Raw genomic sequence first — 11,359 nt, 5'->3', positions numbered from 1 at the left:
TTTCCTTATAATAGTATGATATCTTTGAAAGTTCTGCAAGTACTTTCATTGCAACTGACATTCAAATCCAAAAGTTTCAACAAGATGTTCATTTGATACTCTTCTGCATTTTGACACATTGCCAGTTCCTTAGATTATAGAGATCACAGTTACAATGCCTACAACTAACCCCGTCAGTTATAAACAAAAGGCCACAGAACAGCACATTGATGCACGATCTTGATCTTAGTGCTCAAAATGATGGTAGTGAATGAAATCAAACCTGCTAGGAAGCAAGCTGTTGCTTTATTGCTATGTATGATAATAACTGATTTGCAAAATATGAAGCTGCACCATCTTGATTTGACATGTATCTTGCAAGATTTGTACAAAGAACATGTTGAACACAGCTACTTCAGATGTTGGAACACAGGATTGTCATTCAGCTGTCACTAGCAGAATACATCATAGAGGCTGCTGGAGGACATTACAGTGGAAAAGGCATTGATAGTTTGAATGAAGATAAAATCAACAAATATTAGGTGTGCCAAGCAACTATGATATAAAACCAGTATGAACTGATACAAATGTCAGATTTACTCAAAGGGCCCTGGTTCACACTACAATTTTATAGCTTTATACTTTTCTCTTCTAACTATTTATGCTTATTTTTTTTCCTTGTAGAATTTGTCAGTTTTCCTTTCATGAATCTGCCGTTTTAAAATTTGATAGTCTCTTTGCTTTATTTGGGGAGTTGCAAATATGATGATGGACAATGGATCCCCTTTGAACTGGAAGCATGAAACTTTGTGGTGAAGCGGAGAGATTGTGAATCCTGAAGAAAGTTACGAGTACTTCCCATGATGATGATGAAAAATTAAAGGAAAAAGAACTTATGAAACTGCAGAGCAGCACTGCATTTAACAGTGGGAGTGCCAGCAGCTACACTTGGTGTTGTCCAACCTGGTGTAGGTGTCTTCCAGAAATAACCTGCAAGATGAATGATAAAAATCTATGTAATTGTAATAAAGCCAGATAAAAAAAAAACTAATGCCAGATGAGAACATGAAATTTAGAACAGTGTTGTTACAAAATGAGGACAAATATCTGGTGAAACATGGTAATCTTTAGGCAAGCAACAACTCCATTTGATATGTAGGCATTTGAAGAGGTCACCATGAGCAAAGCATTACATGGTATGCCTCATTCTTTAGAATGCATAACATACCATTCACTTCTGCTGAATTAGAATTGGATACCCTCAAGATCAAAGAGGAAGTTGAGCAAACTCAGCTGACCCAATAACCACTTCCAGAAAATGATAGTGTCGTCCATCACCTGACTAAGCCTCCATCTTCCCATGAATACTATCGATGTAACTTTGTAACATCAAAAAATATGACATAAAGAAGAAATCTTGGTGCATCAATCAGGAAAGGAATTATTGTTTGCTTCCTGCTCACCAATGCGTCCGCATAAATATGAGACCTAAAGTAGTCAGAGTAAATTGTGAATTTGAAAATAACATATTTTATTGCATTGGAAAGTTATTTACAGAAGCTTCTGGATAGCTATAAGTACTACTATACATATGATGACAATCCATTTATATGATTGACCTTTACTGCCATCTGAATACGAAATTACAGATCGGAATTACATAATAAGCCAGGTTTTGCTTACCAGGTGCTTTTACTGGAATCATTGTCTGATATTTCACCTGGGTGCAGAGGATCAATCTTACTGGGCCAAAGCCATCCTCGATTCCAGCAGCATTACCTGAGCAATGGCATGATGTAGTAAGCAAGTCTAGTGTGATGTAGGACTTGAGAGGTGAATGCCCCTGTAATGCAAGGCTTTGTTGTTTGGAATCCAAGTTATTAGCCATCAAGGTCCGGTTAACAATTTATTTTATTGCCTTCATCGCAAGAAAAATTTGATATGTATATGTTTGACAATTTTCGCCTGTCTCAGCAAAAAAAAAACAACAAAAAAGTAATACATTGCATTAATCTCAAATTATTCAGCTCTTGCTGAAAAGAAACTGATTGGCTTACTCCATTCAGCTTTATTTAGCTAATTCTAAATTGAACAACATCCAGCTGTGACATGAATTAACAGCTTTCTGATGATAAGCATATCCGGGCTAATCCAATGATACTTCTACTTTGGGGTGCCACAATACAATCCTGGTTAGCATGAAGTTATCACAAACCAATTCTGGCATCCTCTGTTGGAATATTTGTACTTTCTTCCCATGTGTGCATGGGTCTCCTCCAGGTGTTCCAGTTTTCTCCCACTGTCCAAAGACTTACTTGCTGTTAAGTTAAGTGGACATTGCTAATTGTCCTGTGAATAAGCTCAGGTTAATTTGGAGGCTTGCTGGCCAGCACAGTTCAATGGACCAGAAGAGCCTGTTGTGCGCTTTTTCTCTAAATAACTAAAATAAGTTAATAAATACTTCACAAGTATAGGAATAGCATAAACATCAACTTTCTTTCCCAATTTTCAGTCAGTTTAACATTATACCCTCAGTTTTGTGTTTGGAGAAGTGGGAGTAGCTGAATCTGCATCAATTTGGTTGATGAAGCCTAAAGACGTAATTACAGGAATTACAGTATTAGAATTAAAGTAAGAATTAAAAAAAACCTTTAAATTAAACCTTTCTATGGGTGCCATTGTTTGAAACATTGTATGGTTTTTGAGTAAACAAAAATCAAATGATGATTGAAGAAAGCAATTACAAATGTTACTTGTGTAGAAGTTCACTGAAATTGTTCCATGTAAACAGAAGGCAGCAGCTACATTGAATTTCTTGTCCTTAATTGTAATGCATGGTATTAATTTCTTTCTAAAGTGTTAGGTCTGGTGCTCATTGTCAAATGTGCTAAACTCTTCAAGGAAAATTAAGACACTGAGGCGGCAATTGCTGCTGTCTGAATTCTCTGTTGGTTCAATACCAGAATAATTACTTGTTAGTGGAAAACCGTTAGCTATCCTTTGAGCATTTGTTTTCTTCAACTTTGATGCAGAGATTTCGAAGGGAATATGTCTGAAACCTGAACACAAGCCACTTGTGAGTACACATTTATCAGAACAGAATCAAATATGTAGCTATATGTCAAGCCTGTGGTTACTTATATAGGCTGGTTAGTGGTCCCATCTTTCAACACAGCAGCTGAAGGAATGGTCCTTATCTCTATCCACGTTCCTTAAATGCTGAAAAATAGAAAATAAGAACAAGACCAGGGCATCCCGACCTTTCAGCTTACTCCACCACTAATTATGATGATGACTGACATTCACATTCATGCTTTCTTCCCTTATCCACATAACGTGTGTGTGTGTGAAAGAGAGAGAGAGAGAGACCCTTCCTTTATATAACAATTTACCTTTATTCTGTGATACAGAGCTCCACATGTACATTTTAGGTGAAGAAATTTCTCCTCATCACAGTTCAAAATGGTTTACCCCATTTCCTTTGATTGAGAAGACGAGTTTAGAATCAGAACCACCGACACATGTCATGAAATTCATTTCATTTGCGGCAGCAGTATGTTGTAATACACAGTAATAAAAATTATATATTACAATAAGAAGTATATATATATATATATATATATATATATAAAAATTAAATAAGTAGTGCAAATAGAGAGGGGAAAAAATTATTGAGGAAGTGTTCATGCCAGCCAGATGCGTAGTGTCATCCATATTGGACTTCGAGGTGAGTGGTCCCAGGATTGAAACTGGCCAGTTCCTTGCACACTTTCTATCTGTGTTGGGTTGAGCGTTGAGCTAGCAACAAAAAAAAAACAAAAATGCTAAAGAAATGGAAAGGTTGCTAGCCGATGCTCTGCAAGGTGCAGAAAAGAACAAGTAAGTATCCATGGTTCATTGTCCATTCAGAAATCTGATGGCAGAGGGGAAGCTCTTTGTTCTGACAGTTGCAGCTCCTGGAGTTCCATAAATCAATGCAAGTTCTCCAAAACTGCCACCCTCTCCAGTGCTAGTCACCCATTCATTGTTAACATGAACATCCATTTCTCCTTGATCAGTAACATAAAAATTATCTCCTTCATTGCCTTGTTGTATGACTGTTTCACCAGCAATGTATGTGACAGGAAACATTGCATCAAAAATATCACTTCTTTCATTGTCATCCAAATGGGAGAATAGCACATTCTTTTCAATGGCTTTAGCCAGGGCAGCCATAGTCTTGCAATCCTCAGTAATTACCTTTCTTACATATGATGCAGCATCTACCGCTGTGTAAACTTCAGCACTAATTGTCCCGCGGCGTCCTCACTCCTTCATTACTGGATTTACGATTGGAGGGGGAGAGATTTCATCCTCATGCGAGTCAGATCGAGAACCTGATTTTTGCTGATTGTACATCTGTTTGGCCGAGATTCTCAAAGCTTTCCCTGAGGTAGGTGATGGGTTTTTTGCTTTTTTAAAAATGTTTAATTTAAAAACCTGGATATTTAGATTATTAATTCCAGTGAATTATAATACCACTGCACCAATGACTTCCCTCAAAGTGAAGAGAGATTGGGATGAGCGGGGTTACATTTGATGGAATTTAAGTAACTGAGAACAGACCTCACAAAGAATTATAAAATCCTGATGAGCAGGAATATACTTTGAATGCAGTCTTAAGCGTGCTCACCAGACTTATTCCTGGGATGAAAGAGGTGATGCATGAAGAAAGACTGAGCAACCTGTGCCAACTGTCTGCGTTTGGAAAAAATAGAAGTGATTTATTGAAAATGTAAATTTTTGAGGCAGGTGGCTTCTGAAAGAATGCTTCCCCTTGTGAAATATTGGGTGTTGTTTTGGAATAAGAATGTTGCCCAATTAAAATGAAGAGGACGAATTTATTCTGGTGGAAGATTGTCAATTTTCTAGCACATTGCTGCCTGAAGCTCCACCTCGAAGGATAGGAGCGTTTGGGAGGGTTGAAATTAATTTGGCAGCGGGGTGGGAACCAGAGTTTACAATAAAAGTCAAAGCCAACATAAAACCAAAGTGATGGCATATAATAGAGCAAAAATTCATGGGAAGTTAGAGAATTGGGAATCTTTTAGAAACCAACAGAAAGCAACTAAAAAGTGATAAAGAAAGTAAAGATGGAATACTAAGCTATGTTAGCCAATAATATTAAATACAATACCAAAGAGTTTCTTCACATATATAAAAAGTAAAAGAGAGGCAAGAGTAGATATCAGACTGCTGGAAAATGATCCTGGAGAGGTAGCACTGTGGGACAAGGAAATGACAGATGAACTGAATAAACATTTTGTATCAGTCTTCACTATGGAAGACACCAGCTGTGTGCCAGAGGTCACAGGGCAGAGGTGAATGAAGTTGCCATTACTAGGGAGAAGATGTTTGAGAAACTGTAAGATGTGATGGTAGATTAGTCACCTGAACCAGATGGTCTACACCCAAGGTTCTGAAGGAGGAGTCTGAAGAGATTGTGGAGGCGTTGGTAATAATCTTTCAAGAATCAGTGGATTCTTGCAAGGTTCCAGAGGACTGGAAAATTGCAAATGTCACTTCACTCTTCAAGAAGGAAGAGAGGCAGAAAAAAGGAAATTATAGGCAAGTTAGTCTGACCTCAGTGGTTGGGAAAAGGTTGGGTTTGATTGTTAAGGATGTGGTTTCAGGGTGCCATTAGATCATAAGATATAGGAGCAGTATTAGGCCATTTGGCCCATCAAGTCTACTCTGCCATTTAATCATGACTGATACAATTTTCTTTTCAGCCCTAATCTCCTGCCTTCTCCCCATATTCCTTCATGCCCCAAACAATCAAGAATCTATTAACCTCTGCCTTAAATATACATAAAGGCTTGGCCTCCATAGTTGTCTGGTGCAATGAATACCACACATTCACAGATTTCACAATGTCACAGTTTCTGGCTAAAGTAATTTCTCCTCATTTATGTTCTAAAAGTACATCCTTCTATTCCAAGGCTGCGTCCTCTGGTCTTAGACCATTCCACCATAGGAAACATCCCCTCCACATCCAGTCTATCAAGAGCTTTTGCCACTTGATAGGTTTCAATGAGATCACCCTTCATTCTTCTGAATTCCAGTGAATACAGACCCAGAGCCATCAGATATTTTTCATATGACAAGCCATTCAATCCTGGAATCATTTCTGAACTTGGAGACATGTGATTAAATAGGCCATAGTCAGCATGCTTTTCTCAAGGGAAAATCTTGCCTGATAAATCTGATGGAATTCTTTGAAGGAATAACAAGCAGAACAGACAAAGGAGAATTGGTGAAATTTGTGTACTTGGATTTTCAGAAGGCCTTTGACAAGATGCCATGTGTGAGGCTGCTTAACAAGTTAAGAGCCCATGGTATTCCAGGAAAGATACTAACATGGTTACAGCAATGGTTTATTAGTGGGAAGCAAAGACTGGGAATAAAGGGGACCTTTTCTGGTTGGCTGTCAGTGACTACTAGTGTCCCACAGATGTCTGTGTTGGGACTGCTTCTTTTTACATTGTACGTCAATGATTTGGATAAGGTAATTAATGGCTTTTTGGCCAACTTTGCAGATGATGCAAAGATAGGTGGAAGGGCAGTTAGTGTTGAGGAAGCAGAGAGGGTACAGAAGGTTCAAAGGTTCACTTTATTGTCAAAGCTTGCATGTAGAATAAAACTCTGATATTTGTCTTCTCCGGAGAGCCATTAAATACAGAAAGACCATGAAATTTTGTTGAAAGAAAAGACATCAACACTGCCCCAGCATGGACAATAAAAGAAGCAAAACTTGCAAACCCACCCTCAACCCCCACAGAAAAAAAATCAGTAACAATAGCATCAATTCCCCCAACCCTCCCCATAGCAAAAAAGCAACAATAGCAACATAATCCCAGCTCCTCCCCACAGAGAAAAAAACAGCGACAATAATAATCCCCAACCCCTCACTTGCAGAAAAGAACAGCGGCAGTACCGTCAAAACCCCCAGTCCCCTCCACACAAAAAATTAACAGATCACCTACCCACTGGTCTGCCACAAGAAAGAAACAACTGAAAAAAACTTAGGTACATCAGGGGAATGATCACCGAAGCTGCAGATGGAATACAGTTTCGCGAAGCATATGGTCATGTACTTTGGTAGAAAAAATAAAAAACATAAACTATTTTCTAAATGGAGAGAATGTTCTGAGTTGCAAAGGGACTTGGGAGACCTTGGGCAGAATTCCCTAAAGGTTAATTTGCAGGTTGAATTGGTGGTGAGAAAGGCAAATACAATATTAGCTTTCATTTTGTGCGGATTAGAATATAAAAGCTAAGATCAAGTCAAGTCAAGTCACTTTTATTGTCATTTCGACCATAACTGCTGGTACAGTACATAGTAAAAAGGAGACAATGTTTTTCAGGACCATGGTGTTACATGACACAGTACAAAAACTAGACTGAACTACGTAAAAAACAACACAGAAAAAACTATGCTGGACTACAGACCTACACAGGACTGTGTAAAGTGCACAAAAACAGTGCAGGCATTTCAATAAATAATAAACAAGATAATAGGGCAATGTGTCAGTCCAGGCTCCGGGTATTGAGGAGTCTGATAGCTTGGGGGAAGAAACTGTTTCATAGTCTGGTCGTGAGAGCCCGAATACTTCGGAGCCTTTTCCCAGATGGCAGGAGGGAGAAGAGATTGTATGAAGGGTGCATGGGGTCCTTCATAATTCTGTTTCCTTTGCAGATGCAGCGTGTAGTGTAAGTGTCCGTGATGGCGGGAAGAGAGACCCCGATGATCTTCTCAGCTGACCTCATTATCTGCTGTAGTGTCTTGTGATCTGAGATGGTGCAATTTCCAAACCAGGCAGTGATGCAGCTGCTCAGGATGCTCTCAATACAACCCCTGTAGAATGTGATGAGGATGAGGGGTGGGAGGTGGACTTTCCTCAGCCTTTTCAGAAAGTAGAGACACTGCTGGGCTTTCTTTGCTATGGAGCTGGTGTTGAGGGACCAGGTGAGATTCTCCGTCAGGTGAACACCAAGAAATTTGGTGCTCTTTATGATCTCTACCGAGGAGTCGTTGATGTTCAGCAGGGGGTGGTCGCTCCGTGCCCTCCTGAAGTCAACAACCATCTCTTTTGTTTTGTTCACATTAAGAGACAGGTTGTTGGCTCTGCACCAGTCCGTTAGCCGCTGCACCTCCTCTCTGTAAGCTGACTCGTCGTTCTTACAGATGAGACCCACCACGGTCGTGTTATATTGTAGTATTAATATTAAGGCTTTATAAAGCACTGGTGAAGCCTCACTTGTAGTATTGCAAGCAGATTTGGGCCCTTTATCTTAGAAAGAAATGTGCTGGCACTGGAGAGGGTTCAAAGAAGGTTCACAAAATTGATTCTGGGATTGAAAGGCTTAACACATGAGGAACATTTTGGAATTTAGAAGAATATTGGGAGAATCTCATTGAAATCTATTGAATTTTGATAGGCTTTGATTGAGTAGATTTGAAGAGTAAGTTTCCTATGGTGGGATATTTTAAGACCGGATGACACAGCCTTGTAACAGAGGGACGTCCATTTGGAATGGAGATAAGGAGGAATTTTTTTATCTAGAGTGGTGAATCTGTGGAATTCATTGCCACAGGTGGCTGTGGAGGCTAAGTTGTTGGGTATATTTAAGGCAGTGATTGATAGATTCTTGATTATTCAGGGCAGGAAGGGATACAAGGAGAAGACATGTCATTGGGGCTGAGAGGAAAATTGGATATGACATGATGAAGTGGCTGAGCAGACTTGATGGGACAAGTGACCTAAACCTGCTCCTATATCTTATGGTCTATGTTCTTATGGAGCGGCTATGAGGGCAGGAGCTTAAACAGAGACACAAAGCCACAAAATAGCCATGGGAGCAGAGCCATTGACTGCATTAAAAGTGGAAATTGACAGATGTTTGATCTAAAAAGGGATTAATAGATATGAGAAGAGAGAAATAGTAAGTAGTATTGCGGTCAAAATTGGATCAGTCATGGTAAAGAGCCAAGAGGACAGGTCCTGCTTCTGTTTCAACTCTTCATATGTATATTCTGACTCTCTATGTACTTCCAGCATCCACTACTTTTAATTCGTTGCAGGGACCCTGATATTCATGACTTCCATCAATTTTGGATGCTTCTACTTGGAAAAGGTGTACTCTAATTTTTTTGTCAGTTTTTGTGATGATGTGTATGAATAAGTTAACTTTCACTGTATGCGTCAGTACGTGCTGAGCAGCTAATGCACCTCATATTACAAAAATGTCTTGAATGGATCCAGCAATGTAGTGTAGTTGCCTCTTTCTCATCAGCAGAGCTCACCTTTGTAGTGAATCATCTTTAAAGATTAAAGCTGAGGATGTGGTGTAATTCAGTTCAATTCTCTTTGATAATCTGGAATTAAATACAGGAAGTTTCTCTGATATTGCCTGTGTCTTGAGTTTGCATCTATTCTGCTGGAGCTATATTTACCTTTTTTAACTGTGTGCCTGCGATCAATCTTCAGGCCTTGCTGCTGCAGTCTCACAAGGTGGAGCCATCGATGGCTCATGACCAAATGTGAGGCCCTCTTTCCTGGACGACTCTTGTGGCCTTTTGACAGTTTAGCTCTGTCAAAATATGCCTAATGATTAGACATTGAGAAACAGTTAAGTATATTTCCTTAATTAAAATTTGTTTAACATGCATGGGCGATTATGTGGCACAGCTGGTAAAGCTGCTGCTTTGTTGCTCTGGGTTTGATTCTGATCTCTGTTTCTGTCTGTGTGGAGTTTGCATGTTTTCTCTGTGACCCTGTAGATTTACTCTGGATGCTTTGTTTTCCTCCCATATGCCAAAGATGTGCAGGTAGTTGATTAAATGGCCACTCTGAATAATGCCAAGCATGTAAGTGGGTGGTAGAATCTAGCTGTAGATGAGAGGAACATATGGGAATGAAGTGGGATTGGTGTATATATGGTTGATGGTCAGCACAGGGTAGGTGGACCAAAAGACATGTTTCTAGTCTGTGTGACGCAATGAACTTTAAAATTAAGATCTTATTATTAATTTCTATTAAAATAACACTTCCCTGCAATTCTTATTCAGGTTGGGAAGCCTATTCCAATGGCTGTACAATGGCTGTACACTAGCTGTGACTGGTGTAGAGCTGAGGAGTAGATATGAAGTGATGAGGTGTCAAATCAAAGTCTTACATGACACCACCTGAACTCCAGTGCATTTTAAGGGCTCTTTTATAATTTATGTAAAAGCCATCCTCTGTTGATTCAAAAACTCCTGTCGAGAGGATATAGACAGAACAAATCAAGCAGTAGTCTTGTAAAATGTTCTTGACTCCATTTTACAGGTTGTACTCTTGTGATCTGACAGGAGCTGGTCTGTCAATCAGAAAATGCAGCACTGCACTGGAATGAGAATGAAAATAAAAGTGTTTATTTCTCTAAATAAGGAAAGGTAAATTTGTTTTTTTTAGGATCTTGATTAGGAAATGGCCCTGATCATTAATTTCATTTTGATCCTGCTGAACAATGTGGAGTTGACCTTATCTTAATTGTTTAGCTTAATCTTGAATAGCAAGATTAATCTATCTAATCACTTTATTTCTCTCACAATTATGTCTAGAAAGCCCTTAAGTAGGTTATCTTTATGGCGTACTTGTAGCTTAGTTTGTTCAGTGAATTTGGCTTCTTCTGCTTCTCTAGATTAATCATGTCTGATAATCTGGTGCTGCAGAACTGTCTTCAGACTTTATGGGGAATGATTCCTATTTAAATTATGAACAGCAAACTTGTTTTTAAGTTTGACTTTTTCTTATTGATATTGTTGTCAGATTGCCGTTGTTAGCAGTACTCTGGAGTCATGAATGCAAATGACACTTCACAAATGACAAATAATGCCTGTGATGGAGGCTTGCACTTCAGAACTGTAGCCAATTTCTGAATGACATTTGAAATGAAGTCTCCATCTGCTTCCTCAAGTGAATGTGAAAGGAACTATTTGAAGATGTTCAGGGACATGTTGGAAAACAGACGGTTGTAGTGTCCCATCCAATATTTCTCTATCAGCTACCACCTAAACAAGCCCATTTCCTGTTTCAGGGATTTTTGCTGTACTTTAGTTGCTCTGTGTGCTTATACTGTACAACTAACTGGGTTTCAAAGGAATTATATTTTTAAAATGCTTTAGAAATGTTCTATTGTATATTATGTTCTATGGTCATGGTGCATTTTTAATAATCCTATTGCCTTTGGCCTGACATGCCACAATAGAGTGCAATTAGGGTTAAATTTGTAAAAATATAAAACCTTAACTTACATGGCCATGGAAATGTGGCTTTTGCTTGAAGGTAGCAGAGTC

At 38.9% G+C, this 11,359-nt stretch overlaps 1 pseudogene; it reads right to left on the bottom strand.

The window, feature by feature from the left end:
* Positions 1 to 3,873: 3,873 nt before the first annotated feature.
* Positions 3,874 to 11,359, bottom strand: part of LOC132405938 (cAMP-dependent protein kinase type I-alpha regulatory subunit-like) — a 111,477-nt pseudogene continuing 103,991 nt past the window's right edge.

Source organism: Hypanus sabinus, chromosome 1, assembly GCF_030144855.1.
Source record: "Hypanus sabinus isolate sHypSab1 chromosome 1, sHypSab1.hap1, whole genome shotgun sequence".
NCBI classification, from domain to species: Eukaryota; Metazoa; Chordata; class Chondrichthyes; order Myliobatiformes; family Dasyatidae; genus Hypanus; species Hypanus sabinus.
This window is presented reverse-complemented; position numbering and strand designations above follow the sequence as displayed.